Source organism: Ambystoma mexicanum, chromosome 10 (genome assembly GCF_040938575.1).
Source record: "Ambystoma mexicanum isolate Mex_15411 chromosome 10, UKY_AmexF1_1, whole genome shotgun sequence".
Classification (NCBI taxonomy): Eukaryota; Metazoa; Chordata; class Amphibia; order Caudata; family Ambystomatidae; genus Ambystoma; species Ambystoma mexicanum.
Genome location: NC_090932.1, coordinates 280,829,205 through 280,845,242, shown reverse-complemented (window position 1 = coordinate 280,845,242; position 16,038 = coordinate 280,829,205).

Sequence of the window (16,038 nt, the reverse complement as noted above, 5' to 3'; positions counted from 1 at the left end):
TAGCTGAGCAAATAGGAAAGCTCTATACAGCGCAAAAACAACCTTCCAAAGAGGGGGCTGATGGCCATAGCAATGACCGGGGGGCTTCCGAAAAGTGACTAAGTACTCATGATAACTGCAGTGCCAAAATGACCGATTGCTCTGATATAATTTTGCATAACGACTCTGAGATGCCTAATGGATTAAAAATGAAAGTACCAGTAAATGAAATTGTGACAGAAAGTGCAAATACTTCTAAAAAAGAGGTACGGTTTAACTTAGAGCTAAATAAAACAGTAAATATTTGCACAAATGAAAAAGAAACATTAGGAATTCCAAAAGAACAAAGGAACAGATTTAAGAAAAATGACTCATGCATGGGGAATACCAGTGAACAGGGAGTAAGGGAGGATGCTATAGCTCCTTCCCTTGGCAAGCAAAACAATGACCAAACACAGACAGAAAAAGGAAATACTCACAAGGAGGGTACAAGTCAATCACCTGAAGAATTCTTTGAGCCACATATTTTTGAAGAGGATGAAAGGGCTGGTATCACACTAAATGATCACAAATGCACAGAATTAAAAAATGATAAATTGCTGAATGATGTTGTTACACATGTTCAGTTGGAGGATTGTAATGTGGTCTCTGATGTTACCCAGATGGATGGGCGAACAGTGGCACACTCCAAAAAACCTCTGAACATGGAGAAATGAATAAAAAATCTCGCGCAGAAATGGGTAAAAAGGAGGGAAAAATGTCTTTCCATTTACCAATGTGCTTAGCCAAAAGTAAAAAAAAGACCTGAGAAAGGTGAGCCCTGAAATCAGTAAGAATTCACATTTCTTATGTGTATTAGAGGAAGTTGAGGACAGATATTATGCACCCATCTCTGTAGAAGAAAAATGCCACACCTTTGCTATGATTGACACTGGCGCACAGGCCACAATTATGTCCAAGGAGCTGGTAAAGAGTATCAATGAAGGGAGACCTCCACAGAGTCAGATCACAGTGAAGGAAAATCAAGGCCCAGTGCATAACTTTAATGGGGAGGAGGTGCGCATCATAGGTGTAACTGAGGTTGACATAAAAATAGGAAAGCACAGAATGAAACAAGAGGTATCGATCGCATCTATTTGTGAAATTCTGTTTCTGATGGGGACAGATTGCCTGAAAAGATTGTCTCCTCTCATAGATGGGGTGAATGGAGTGCTGTGGTCCTTAACCAAAAAACCATTGAGGCCTAAGAAACTAAAATCACAAAACAGCAATATAAATGAATGTCACACCGTTGCCAAAACAAATGATGCTGTGGAGGTATATCTCCAGAATAGCTGCATACCTAGTGTCACTGTCATATTAATGTGTCAAGACAAAATGCAGAGCGACAATGAAAAACTACCTGTACAAATATACTTGGACCGAAGGAAAGACTGGCAGACTGCCATAGATGAGCACACATTATGTTTTTATCTAAAAGAGAAAACGTGCAAACAGAATATTGCTCCTAAAACAGATTCAGAAAAACACATTACCACTCTGGCAGAAATACACATGGAAGATGAGCAACCACGGGTTCATGTTGGTATAAATGATTATTTTAAAACAATAAAAGCCACTTTAGCGCTTGAACATGAAAGGAGTTTCATTAATGAGAAATTGTTGCAAAAAATAATGGAAAGGGAAGAAATCCCAAGATTTAGGATTAAAAACCAATATGTTTCTGGCTTGGACAGTCCAGACTTTGAAAACCGAATTGCAGGCAGATGCATGCTTAGAATTAGCATTGGGCAGAAAACAATTTACCATAATGTATGGATAGTGAGTGGAGCACAAAATGAATTTTACATGGGAAATGACATCATGCACAGAATGTGTATGGTGTTAGATTTCCTTAATCAAAAAATATGGTCACGCCTAGGTGGTCCGGCACCTGAATTTGAAGACAAAAGAAGAGCTTATCATTGTGCACAACTGGTTCCTTATGCAATCGAATTACAAATGAGGAAAAATACTATTATTCCTGCATTTACAAAACAGTTTGCAATAACACTGAAATGCAAAAATGGACAGCAGATGAAAGGCTCTGATGCATTTGTATGCCTGAATGAATCCATAAAACAGCAAGGCCTGGATTATGAATACATTCCATTGGTAGACATTGGTGAGGGATCTGTAAAAATCATGGTAAAAAATAAAGGTTGTCAGGATATTCATTTAGAGGAAAACTCCCCATTAGGAATGGCCATACAAAAATCACATTATACGGCAGATTTAAATAACATGGTGATTGGGAATATTCCTGAAAAATATGTAGATGCCAAGGGCGAGTTGCCAGAACACCTGGACTCTCAGCCCAAAGGAATATTTAAAATTCATTCTGTGTATCCTTATGATTCAAATGAGACAGTGTGCTGCCATCAAGAGGATTGCATAATATTTAATTTAAATGAAAATGAAACAGAAAATCAGCCCATTGAAGTGGAAGCTGATATGCCAAAATATTTAAAAGTGGCAGCTTTACAAAAAGACACAGCCACACAGTTAGAAGAAAGCGCCGAGATTCCCTTACCAGAAGATTTTCCAGAATTTTCCAAAATGGTAGAAGAGCAGATCTCCTTAGCGGATGCATGTGAAAGCAATGAAGAGAGGGACAATCTGAGGGAGATATTTATGGAGTTTAAGGATGTATTTGCAAAAGATGCTTATGATTGTGGTTTAACTGATTTACATGTGGCCACACTACCAGAAGGGTGTAGCAGAAACCCAGTGTTTGTACGCCAGTATAGACTACCGCTGGCATGTTTAGAATCATTGGCAGAGATTATTAAAAATTTGGAATCACGGGGAATCATCAGGCCCATTCATAGCACATCCAATACACCTATTTTAGGTGTATTGAAGCCAAATGGTCAATGGCGGCTGTGTGCAGACTTGAGAGAGTTAAATAAAAGAGTACCAATATCTAGATGGCCACTGCCATTCATTGATCAGGGCCTAGCTCAGGTACATGGTTCAAATGTATTTACCACATTAGATCTCACCTCTGGATATTGGTGCGTGCCATTGGCAGAGGAGATACAACATTTATTTTCCTTTACATTTGACAGGACTCAATATGCCTGGCTTAGAACTCTGTTCGGGTACATCAATAGTGGGAGTGAATTTGGCATATTTTTGAGAAAGGCCATGCCGGATGCAGCGGAAAGAGGAACAATAGTTTATGTGGACGATGTACTGATAAAAAATGAAAGCCTGAAAAGCCATTTTGATGAAATAAGACATGTACTTGGCCAATTGCAGAAAGCAGGCACCAAAGTATTGTTATGAAGACGAATGGGACTCAGGCAGGTCTTCATATAGGTTGTTTATTTAAGTAACAGGATGAAAAGACCCCCCAAAACTGAGGACCTTTCTGCTTCAGTCCTTAGACACCAACTGCCACAGATAGAACATTTAAGACACATAGAAACTCGCAAGCTGGTTCTATGACATCACATAGCAGAATGAACCAGATTAACATAGCATTCTAGTTTATGCTTATCATGCATTATTTCTCTGAATAAGCAACTTCACAACACATCTCCCCCTTTTTTTTTAAATGTATGTGTATACATTACCCCATTTCCTCACCACTGACTCTCCTCACCTCTGACCTCTCTTCACAGTGGCAACTCTACATTTGTTCCAAACCTGACCACCCTCTACTCGCACTGCACCCTTCATAACGGCAATTACTCTAACTGGGTCAGAATATAATGGCTCTCCCTTCCTCTTTACCACACCTTTTTTATCCTTACCCAGTCACCTCGTTCCACATGCAATTCTTTTCTTCCTCTCCTTTTGTTTTCCCGCATGACCCACTCACTCTTCTTTTTCTTCAACACATGCCTTACTTGATCAATAACCACATCCGAATCTCTGCTCCTCCCTAACCATGGAGGACATGCTATAGAGGACGGTTTTCGACCCCTCATCAGTTCAAAAGGACACAATCCAGTAGTCGTGTGAGGTGCCATGCGCAAAGCCCACATTCTATTTTGAATGGTTACCAATTTGTCGAAACCACACTGTTCAGCCATTCGCACACTCTCCATCACACATCTATTTAACCTTTCTACCATTCCGTTAGTTTCAGGATGATATAATGCTGCCCTCTTATGGGTTACTCCACACTTCTTTAAATATGCAGGAAATAGACCTCCCACAAATTGAGTTCCATTATCCGTGAGAACGCTTTCGGGTAAACCTTCATTCGCAAAAATTTCCTGCAACACTTTTACCATGTTTTCTCCTGATATTTCACGGACAACCTTGAATTCTACCCACCTGGAAAATAAATCAACCACCAGGACCACATACTTTCCTCGTCCATATCCTAACTCAACTGGACCTAAAATGTCCATTGCTATTTCACTCCAAACCTTGGTTGGGACACCTACATCAATAAGAGGTTGTTTTCTAGCCTCCACCCCCTTCCCACTCTTGATGCAAAAATGACATTCTGCCAGTCGATTCTCAACCTCTTTGTCGAATCCCGGCCACCAATAATCCGATCTCAAAACCCCCTTGGTTTTGGTAATACCAATATGACCAGTATGAGCTAGGTCAATAATCCTTTTCCGTATCCCTGCCGGAACAACTGCTCTCTCCCACCTGAACAACACACCATCGTTAACAGACATTTCATCCCTAACCTCCCAATAAGGTCTTTCCTCCTCGACCAATTCAGATTTATTGGGCCAGACGGATGTTAATACATAAGTAATTATCTTGCTAATAATTTCGTCCCTTCCAATCTCCGCCAACCACTCTTCCTTAGACACGATCCCTTCTGTGTTCACAAACACCATTTCCATTTCCATCTCCTCAATTAACCCTTCCTGGGTTGCAACTTTCACCCTTGAAAGATTGTCCGCTAATCTGTTCTCCTTCCCGGGAATGACCTTCATAGAAAATGTGTGCGCTTGCATCCTGGTAACCCACCCGGCTACCCTGCGTGAAACCTTATCCAAACCTTTGCTTTCGAAAATAACCTTTAATGGTTTATGATCCGTGCGTAAAATAAATTCCATACCCCACACAAAATTCCTGAACCTCTCAACTGCCCAATAGCATGCTAGAGCTTCCTTCTCAAGCACGGAATACCTCAACTCTGCACCTTTCAACCCACGTGATGCATGTGCTATCACTTCTTCTGAACCATCATCCTGTTTCTGCGAAAGTACTGCACCCAGACCACCCTCGCTGGCATCTACAGTGATGATGGAACACCTCCTTGTGTCAAAACATCCTAACGGCCGGGCCATATCAATCACTTGTTTGATCCTTGCAAATTCCAAATCACACTTTTTGTTCCATATGAACTCAGCGCCCTTTTTAAGAATCTTCCTCAATTCCAACACCTTAGAAGCATAATTCATGACGAACTTTTGATAGAATTCCGTCATTCCCAAAAATGACCGCAGTTCACTTTTATTGGTTGGCTTTTCAATCACCTTTATCGAATTTACGATGCTCTCCTTGGGTTTCACCCCTTCATGTGAAACTTCATGGCCTAAGTAATCAACTTTTGAAACAGCAAATTTACACTTTTCCTGCCTCAACGTGATCCCTCTCTCCTCAAATATTCTCAACACCTCGAGCAATCTTTTGTCATGTTCTTCCAGCGTTTCCCCACATACTAAAACATCATCTTGGAAACAAAATACCCCTTTCACACATCTGAGCAACCGATCCATCACTTTTTGAAAAACCGACGAGGCCGATGCTAATCCAAACGGCATCCGTCTAAACTGAAAAACTCCCTCGTGAGTAATGAAAGCAGTATATTTTCTACATCCCTCCTCCAACTCTATCTGGTGATAAGCTGAAGCCATATCCAATTTTGAAAAAAATTTTCCCCGCCCAACCATGGTTAACATTTCACACATGTTAGGCAAAGGGTGCCTGTCCACCATGACGCATTTGTTGAGTTCACGCATGTCTATGCACAATCTTAGATCCCCTGAACTCTTTTTAACCACAACTACCGGGGACACCCATTCAACACCTCCTGCCTTCTCAATTACACCCAATTGTAACAACTTCATCAACTCCTCTTTGACCCCTTCCCTTAAGGACAATGGTACTGGCCTGAGTTTCGCAGCTACGGGTGTACTATTTCGCTTTAGTACAATTTGGTGTATAAAACCTTTCACTTTCCCCATGTTCCCATTGAACACACCTCTGTGCTCTTCTGCATATTTGCATGACTCTACACATGGTTCTGACACATGGAAAACCTGCTCAACTTTGTTGGGGTCTAGCCTGATGGCAAGATTTTTCTGCTCCCTCCATCCTAATAGGGTCTGACCCCTTTTTGTTATGTAAACCTTCCCATTACAGTTGCGTCCCTTGAACTCAAATTCGCTCCAGACATACCCCAATAAGTCAATCTTATCTTGATTATAACCACCTGGATTTATATCAGGTTTAGATAAGCTGGACACTTCTCCTTGCATGTCCTTCTCAAACACACTTCTAGGCACTAAGGTAATTTTGGACCCAGAATCTGCCATCATGGATATCTCATGCCCATTCACTTTAACTAATGCATACGGACGTTCACAATCATCCATGTTTTCGCTCTCCGACACAACATTAATAGTATTTATAACAACATTCTGCAATGGAATGGCCATTTCCTCCTCAGACGATCTTCCATCTTCTTCTTCATTCACATATAATACTTTCCTTTGATTAGTCTGTCCAAATTGAAAGTTTTTGCAGCAATTCGCATAATGCCCCTTCCTTTTACACTTAGCACATGTAGCCCTGCGACCCGGGCATACCACAGATGATGCAAAATGTGTGTTGCTAGCACAGCGGAAACATAGTCTTTCCTCCTTCTTCTCAGTTTTCTGCACTGTCTCTTGGCCTCTTTTCTCCTCTACAACTCCACGACTTGACTGCCGAGTCCTGGACTTTTTCTTTGGCTTCCCATCAGTCACACTTAAGACTTCGGATTTGTTCTCCTTTAAATCTCCCATCTCATTCTTAGATAGCTTGGCTACACACGCTAAGGAATGTTCCACTCTTCTTGCAATGTCCAACACTTCATCTAAGTTAGGCTCATCTCTCAACCATATCTCCTCTCGAATTTTGTTTGCCCTGCAATGTGTCATAAACTGATCACGTATGTGTTCATCAAATTTCTCTTGAAATTTGCACGACAAGGCAAGGTGTCTCAATGCCGTTACATATTCTTCCACCGATTCTCCAGATGCCTGCACACGCATGCGAAAGTTGTAACGCTCCAATATAGTGCTAGTCTTTGGGTTGAAGTGCTTGTCCAACTTCATCAAAGCCATGTCGAATTCGTTCATGTCATCTCCTGAGCCATCACCATGGGGTTGTGGGAGCGTCCCGTATACTCTCTGACCATCATACCCCAAGAAGTGCAGTAACAAAGCTAATGTTCTCTCACTTGAGTAAGATGTTCCCCCAGCTGCTCTCAAATAGTGCAAGAACCCCTTGCGCCATTGGGCCCATAAAATTTTAACAGGTCCTGGAATTGGCATAAAGATTGGTGGACCTGCGATGCCCGGTAATCCTGCCATGCTGCTGAGCAACGCTCCTAGCTGGAACAGCAAACAGTTTCAATGAACCCTCTTTGGACACCTCTTGGCCGTGCGATTTTCTCTTGTTTTTTTTTTTTTTTTTCAATTGTCTCTCAGCCGTGTCCTGCGTACTCCCTGCCCGTCGACCAACTCAGCGTTTGACGATCCAAACGTAGATCGTTGCCACACACCAACGCTGTGAGCCTCCTCGTCTCACGCGGGTGAGCTACTTCTTTGCTTCTACACCTCGGAGCGATGCAGATCTGCTGGGACCCGCGCCTCCTCCCCGTAATGTGCGCTCGGGAAACAAACGCGATTGGCCCGGTAAGCTCTCGGATCAATGAAGCTGCGCTGCGGGCCTCCGACGGCGCTGGCAGGACAACGCGCGCGGCACTTACTTGGGAGTGGGCAGCAGGAGCTCACGCTGGGGGACGGCGTCCGATTTATTTGTTCAAGGGCCCGCACCTGCACATCCAAGAGGTCGGGCGGCCCGGAGCACCCAGTCAGCCGGGGTCGGCGGGCGAGGGCACGGCGGTTCTTCGCTCCCTCGGAGGTCGCTACTACGCTAGGCGAAGCGGAGCGACTTACGCTCTGGAGACAGGTCGTGGGAGGTCTCCTGTCATCCCATCCTCGTCGCCATTGTTATGAAGACGAATGGGACTCAGGCAGGTCTTCATATAGGTTGTTTATTTAAGTAACAGGATGAAAAGACCCCCCACAACTGAGGACCTTTCTGCTTCAGTCCTTAGACACCAACTGCCACAGATAGAACATTTAAGACACATAGAAACTCGCAAGCTGGTTCTATGACATCACATAGCAGAATGAACCAGATTAACATAGCATTCTAGTTTATGCTTATCATGCATTATTTCTCTGAATAAGCAACTTCACAACAAGTATCTTTGCAGAAAGCACAATGGTGCAAGAAAAAAGTGAACTTTCTAGGGCATGAAGTGACTGAACATGGGCTAAATCCACAAAAGAAGAAAATAGAGGCCATACAAAGATTAAAAGATCCTAAAAATGTGAAAGGAGTAAAAAGTTTATTAGGGATGACAGGCTATAACAGAAAGTTCATTGAAAATTATGCAGAAATCACTCATCCATTGACTAAACTGCTTAAACTGAATACTCCCTGGAAATGGGAAAAAGGGCAGTCTGATGCAATGGCTAAATTAAAGGAATGTCTTGTAAAGGCACCATGTTTAGCATACCCCATAAAGGACAGGGATTTCTTTATAGAAATAGGTTTTTCTGAACATTGTATGTCAGCAGTGTTATCACAAAAACACGATTTGAATCACAAAACCATTGCATATGCAAGTAAGGCATTTTCCCAAGTTGAAATGAAATTTAATAAATGTGAAAAGGCCCTATTAACCACTGTGTGGGCGCTACAACATTTCCGCCCCATTGTTCAGGGAGAAAAGGTAATTATTGAAACAAATCATCAACCTTTGCAATTTTTAGAGAGTAAAAGAATTAGATCAGGTAATCTAGCGCAATCCAGAATCACTTCATGGACGCTGGCATTACAAGGTTTTCCCGTAGAAGTGAGATATGGACAAAATAAAAAGAACCCAATTGCTCAAGGGTTAGCTGACTTACATGACTGTGCAGCTGAACAAATACCAAATGAAATGGAAGTAGAAACTAGTTTACAGGAATTTGAACAATCACCACACAAAGCTTTTGATGAAAAAACATGCAAGGATTTGCCAACTGTATATGTGGATGGTTGTGCTTTTCACATTGAAAATGACAGTAATAAACAGTTAGTGGCAGGAATAGGAAATGTCTGGTTGAAATGTGAAGGTGTCCCCAGTATAGGGATGAGGATTGGAGATAGGAGCAGTCAGGTCGCGGAATTGGCAGCCATTTATGAAGCAATTGCTACTGCAGTTGATAAAAAGTTCTGTGAAATTGTCCTGGTGACTGATTCTGACTATGCAAGGAATAGCTTTGTGGAGTATTTGCCTGGTTGGAAAGCAAGAGGCATGGTTACATATAACAAAAAGCCACTTAAGCATGGAAAAATGATACAAGCCATAGATAAATTGGTGTCAGAGAATGAGTTAACGATATACTGGAGAAAAATATGTGGGCATTTAAAAACACCAGGAGAGGATAAGGAGGGAAATGATAAGGCAGACCACCTGGCTAAGATTGGGGCTGTGATGGGAGAATTGCTACCTATTGATTATTTAATGGGTGAAATACAAATTGATGCAGTCACACGTTCTAAAGCACCAAAGGAGGTAGATCAACCGGTGGTGCAGTGGAGTCATGACACGCCAGACCAAGATTTGATTGAGGCACAAAAGAATGATCAAATTTTGGGAATCTATTATAATCATTTGATAGACCCCGAACAAAATCCTTTAACAGAAAATGATTGTATGGGAAAAGAAGAGTTGAGGGTGCTATTAAAGAACAAAACACGAATTAGATTACAGGATGGACTCATGATTAGAGAGTCCATAACAGGACAAATACAGTGGGTAGTACCCCTTTCATTCAGAGGACTAATGCTACACCATGCACATGATGCCATAACCGCAGGCCATAGAGGTTCTCAAAAAACATTAGAAATACTAAAAGATTATGCTTACTGGCCACATATGTCCCAAGATGTGGAATTATATACTAGAGGATGTCTAGCATGCGCCCAATTTAAACCTGCTTCACCAATGCATAGAGCACCATTGATGAAAAGAGGTCTAACTCTCCCATGGTCAGATTTGCAAATAGACTATGTAGGTCCTTTAAAAAGGTCGAGCAGGGGACACCGTTATATTTTGAGTGTGGTATGGTTGATGTCGAAGTGGATTGAATGCATTCCTGCACCAGATTGTAGTGCGCAAACAGCAGCCACATTGCTGGTGAACCATGTGTTCTCAAGGTTTGGGTTGCCACAAAGAATTGAGTCAGACAGAGGAAGTCATTTCACAAGTACTCTAATGAGTAAGGTATGGCAAATACTAGGTGTGAAAAGGAAACTACATATCGCATATCGGGCGGCGTCTTCAGGTACAGTTGAAAGAAGCAATAGGTCTGTTGTGGATATTTTAAAGAAATTTGTGGCAGAAGCAGGTTCCAGCTGGGATTTACGTTTACCGTTGGTTTTGATGGCAATCAGGTCGACTCCTGCCAAAGCAACAGGTGTTAGCCCCCATGAGGTCTTAACAGGTAGGAAAATGGTGTTACCACAACACCTACTATACAGAACACATGAGCAAACCCTTGTGAGTGCATCCACAGTTCATGAATATATTGATGAACTGAGGAGGCATTTGCAACATGCATTTGCTTTTGTGCAGAAAAATCTGGAAAGAGCTGCTGACAGTGCAAAATCGTATTATGATAAAAAGACATCAGTAAAGGAATACAGTGTAGGGGATCAGGTATACAAGTTTCATTTTGGAATAAGTAAACAGAAAAATTCTAAATTTCTAGCAGCCTGGCAGGGGCCATTTCGAATTATAGATAAGGTCTCTCCTGTAGTGTATAACATTTTGAAAAATGAAGGTGAAACAGCAATAGAGCAGTTTGTCCATGTAAATCAAATCAAACCATGCCATCCCAGACATGAGATCAGGCAGCTTGAGCATGTAGAAACAGATAAAGTCCCTTGAACACAAAAAGAGAAAATAAATGGGTACAATCAGGAGGCAGTGACAAAGAAGTTAAAAAGTTGATTGTTATAATGGCACATAAACACTGTAATATATGTAAAAATATATAATATAAAATAAACAAATAAATAAATAAATAAATGCATATATAACGGAAGCTCATGGTTGGTGTGCAGAGAGAAAATGTATTAAATATTGAATGCTGTTTATGTGTGCTTGTTTTCTTTTAACTTGTGTTTAATTTCAGAAAAAGAAAAAAACGAAATATTTTTACCAAGCATGTTTTATTTTTGGCAAAAGGGTGAAGTTAGTATTGTGCTATGTACTTAATTTGTTTATTTTCTATTTGATTTAGAAAATTAACATTATTTGGTCGGAGGTTCCGGGATCAGAGGCCACGGGAGACGATGGAGTCCTGGAGTCCCCTGGATGAAGACCAAAAGATGCCTGCCTCCAGTTGGAGGTGAAGACAAGATAACCAGAATGCTAAAAAAGATGACTCCTATGGATCTAAGATTGTCAAGATGAAAGTGTACTCGAATGAACCAAATAACATCGCTGGTCGGGACATATCAGAGGCAGACAAGAGTGCTGACATATGGAGTTCCACGTATTTATTATTTTAATTATTTATTTTAATTTGTTATATTAATTATTTGTTTTGGTTAGTTGTTTTATTTCATTGTTTTTAATTGACTTGAAAAATCTAAACTTAGAGTAATGCCACTTCCACTGAGAAGGCAAATGTAGAACATTTTGTAAACTAATGAACTCAGATGAATACTGTATTGATTGCAACTTTTTCATTGATGCACATGAATATTCATTTTATTGGATTGATATATTGTGAAAAGAAGAAAAAGAACAAATTGTTTTTAGGAATTGGCTTGGATCGTAGCCAGATTCTAAAAACAAAAGGAGGGTATGTAAGGATATTTGGCGTGTTACAGCACAGAGTACAGCACTACTGCACAGGTAGCAAACAGCACAGAGTACAGCACTACTGCACAGGTAGCATTTTTTTTTTTTGCAGCACCACCACAAGGGTGCGGTGCATTGCTATATGTGTTACCAGATTAACAAGGAAAGACAGGCCATTCAGTCAAAAACGATTTTAACATATAAAATGCAAATCTATTTTTACAGTTAAAAGCACACGTGCACATTCAAAAATGCACACTATTTTTCACCTGAAATGCCTATGGTGCAAGAGACACATTTGAAAATAATAACTAACATTACTTATAACTAACCTGACTAATGAAACTAAAGTTAACATAATCCACTAATAAAAATGTGTCTCCACTGCAGAATTAGGCCTATTCTGAAAGTGAACTTTTAAACGCACATCCATTTTCTTTTTCTCTGCTGCCCTGTCCACATAAATTCAGGAAGCAAAAGGGCTCGAAAGAACAGGAAATCAGTTGGTTACAAAGTATTACTATAAAAATGAGCCATTGTGTAGAGAAGGAGGAGATGGCATGATTGATTCTGATTGGAGCAGCGTCATAGCAAGTATCATGCTAGAGGGAGTGATCAGAGTTTTGCTGGGGGGAGTTTGAGGAGAGAGAAGGGCAGTCAAGATTTGGCAGAGCTGGGAGAAGGACCTTTTTCCTGGCTGAGACATTCCTATCTGCAAAAGCTGAGAATTCCAGATAATAACCCCGGTTTGAGAACGGCAGGCGTTCGTTTTCACTGGGGTTAATCTTCAAGGGAGCCACATTCAGAAAGAGAACAGCTGAAGAAAACTCTGAACAGATAAGGTAATTACATAAGTGTGGGAGCTGAGTGTGTACGAGAATGTTCAGTCAGAGTAGGAAAGGAGATTCCGGTGCCTTAATCACACGTTAATGTTGCAAATTGTGTTCTGTTCGCCGCCATTTTTTTTTTCAGTGTATCACAGACAATGCTGTTAATGTGCTGTTTTATTTATTTCTGTAAAGAGTGAGATCGTGTTTAAATGCAACTTTTATAATACAGAAAAATATTTGAAAGCAGACGGGTGGTGTATTTTATATTTACCAATACAGTGCTGAGGATGAGGGGAGATTTTTAAACAATGCAATTGTCATTTTAAGACAGATGTGTGCATGATCATATTCAGTATGGACAGTTGAGAGTGATTGTTTGTAGCATAGCTCGTTGGAGGTACATGAGCCAACAGGAAGAGGGACTCTCTGAACATAGTTCCCTACCGTATATAAGGTAGTGGAAATTACCACAAAATTACCACATATAGCTCTCTGTCGTAAATAAGTCAGTGAGATCGCCCATGGTGGCACACTAACACTAACACTAACACTGAAAATGTGGTATTCCTAAAATGTAGGTCTGAGGTCTCTCTAGTGATTACACGAAAAATCTAAGCAAAGATAAGGGATTCTGGACATTGGGGCCACAAATAAAACAAGGGAATTATGCTCACCAAAATACCACCAACCACGCATACCAACCACGCATACCAAATATGCATGTCTGGGTGCTGAAATAATGCATGTCCACTGTATTATTGTTGCACATGGCCAAATCTGAATACAAGGAGTGATTATTGCTAAGTTATTTTTCAGCGGTAATAAAATACCGTCAGGCCCCAAAACTCCACAAAATACCCTACATGCCTCAGTAAAGTAACAGATTTGGCATTAGTTCAGTAATAATTGCACCAAACTACCCTTAGTCTTGGGAGGAGAGCTCAGCGCAACGTGCTTGCCTTGGAAGCAAGACGACATGAGCAACACAGGTTCGATCCCCGGGCCTGCGCTTAGAAACCTCTGGGTATTAAGCGTGTTATAAATAACCCATCATATCATACTCACAAGCTGAATTACCGTTACCACCACTTTGTCCTGCAGATTTAATGCAGGGTTACAAGTGGTGGCAGGCATTGTAAATCCCAATTTTCTTGAGTCCATGGGGATTTTGGTGAAATTACCACCAGCGATAATTCCGCTGACAGCAATTCTGCCGATTGCGCTGATTTTTCAGTGATAAGGTTGATGATTTTCCCTCCATCATGATGCTGGAGGGAAATCCTCCACTTCAAGGACAAAGCCGGGATTTGGCAGAGTGGTAAAAGTTGGGGTAATTACGTTAACACCATGTTTTGCCTCTCTGGCAAACTCGAAATGAGGCCCATGTTTTCTGCCTTGGGTCAGGCTGTATGATCAAGTAGTTAGGGGACATTTGCATTCCAGGAGCTTATAAGGTCCTTACCGCCTAGACACCATCTTGTTTTCAGAGGTAGGCATGAGTACTAGGACCTGGTTACCAACAGTAAAAGAGCGAGCAACCACCTTCTAGTCACAATGCCTTTTTTGGTGTTCCTGGGCCTTGGATAAATGAGTACAATCCTCCTCACAGCATTCATGAAGTATTTAAGTTGGGCATCAGTCTGAGATATTTCCACAGGAGCATTTTCTATCTCTTTCCAGGTTTTCCCGGAGCTTGTCTAGCACATCCCGTGTATCCCTGCCATATAATAACTCAAAGGGAAGAGTAGCCTAGTGATGACCAAGGGTTTTCCTTACTGCCAACAGGGCCCATGAAATCATTATTTCCCAGCTCTTTCCATCTGTTATAACCAGTTTCTTAAGAATGTGTTTTAGAGTTGGATTAAAAAGCTCAACTATGCTGCCCCTTTGTGGAAAACGGAGGTCCTAAAGGGTGTAATATTGAATATTTATCTTACTTCTGGCATACGGCAGAACATGCAAGTTGTTCTTTGGCCTGATTTCTTTGGGAAACTCCACCCGAGACTAAAAGTGAATCAGATGATTTAGGATGTGTTGGGTAGAGTTGTTTCTCACGGTCATCTGGTGGCTTAAACACAGATTACTTGGACGTATTTAGTTCACAGTTTGGAAGGTGCAAGTGGTCCCACAATGTATTTTGCAATCCAGGAGAAGGACACTTCTATAACCGGGTGGGGCTGCATGGGGGATTGGGGCCCTGCAGCTTTGGATTTATTCTGCCAAATGGCACATGCCGCCACAAACGTTTTGATGTGTGCATAGACCCTGGGAAAATACAATATTCCAAGGACCTGAGCTTGGGGTTTCCCTACCTATTGGGGGGCTATTTTGAAAGTTTAATACCATATATGTTCAGAGTCTGCTACAATAAATGTGCATGACTCACATGCATGTTATGTCTAATCATCCATGTTCTCCCTAATTTGTATACCTTTGTATAATGTTCACCACCTGTGCTCACTACAGTACAGGGAACACTGCACGGTTGTTTTCTATTAACATGCCTGTGGGTCATCCACAATGGTGCATCCTTGCCGCCAGGTTTACATTATCGGGGGTAACCAGCAGTCGCATGGCCTCCTGGCCCAAGTCTTTGCCTCCCACCCTGGGTGTTGGTCTGCAACAGTACATTGTGAACCCAGGCTGAGGCTGAGGCTAAGGCTTTTCCAGAGAGAATCCACAACAGCGGGTTGGTGCTGTCATGGTGGCCCGCTCATAGGGGCCACTAGGGCACTGACCCCCTTTAATATATGGGACTTTCCCATTCCATAAATATAAACTAAACAACGTTTTTATATATTTGCTTTTCGTAATGCAAAAAGTCTTTGCATTTGTAAATAATCTAAAAATGTTTAGATATTGTGTGAATGCAAAGCAGGCAGCGTTCCCACTTCCTAATATCTTTCATAGAGTTGCACCTGGCACAGGACAGGAGAGCCCTCCATACTTCAGGGAGAACCTGACATCACAGTATATATTTCCCTGCAGGATTGCTGGAAATCTAGCCCGTGCAGGGAACCAAATGCATTGTGCAGCCTGTCTCATGCTAGAAGTGGGGTGAGAGTGCTG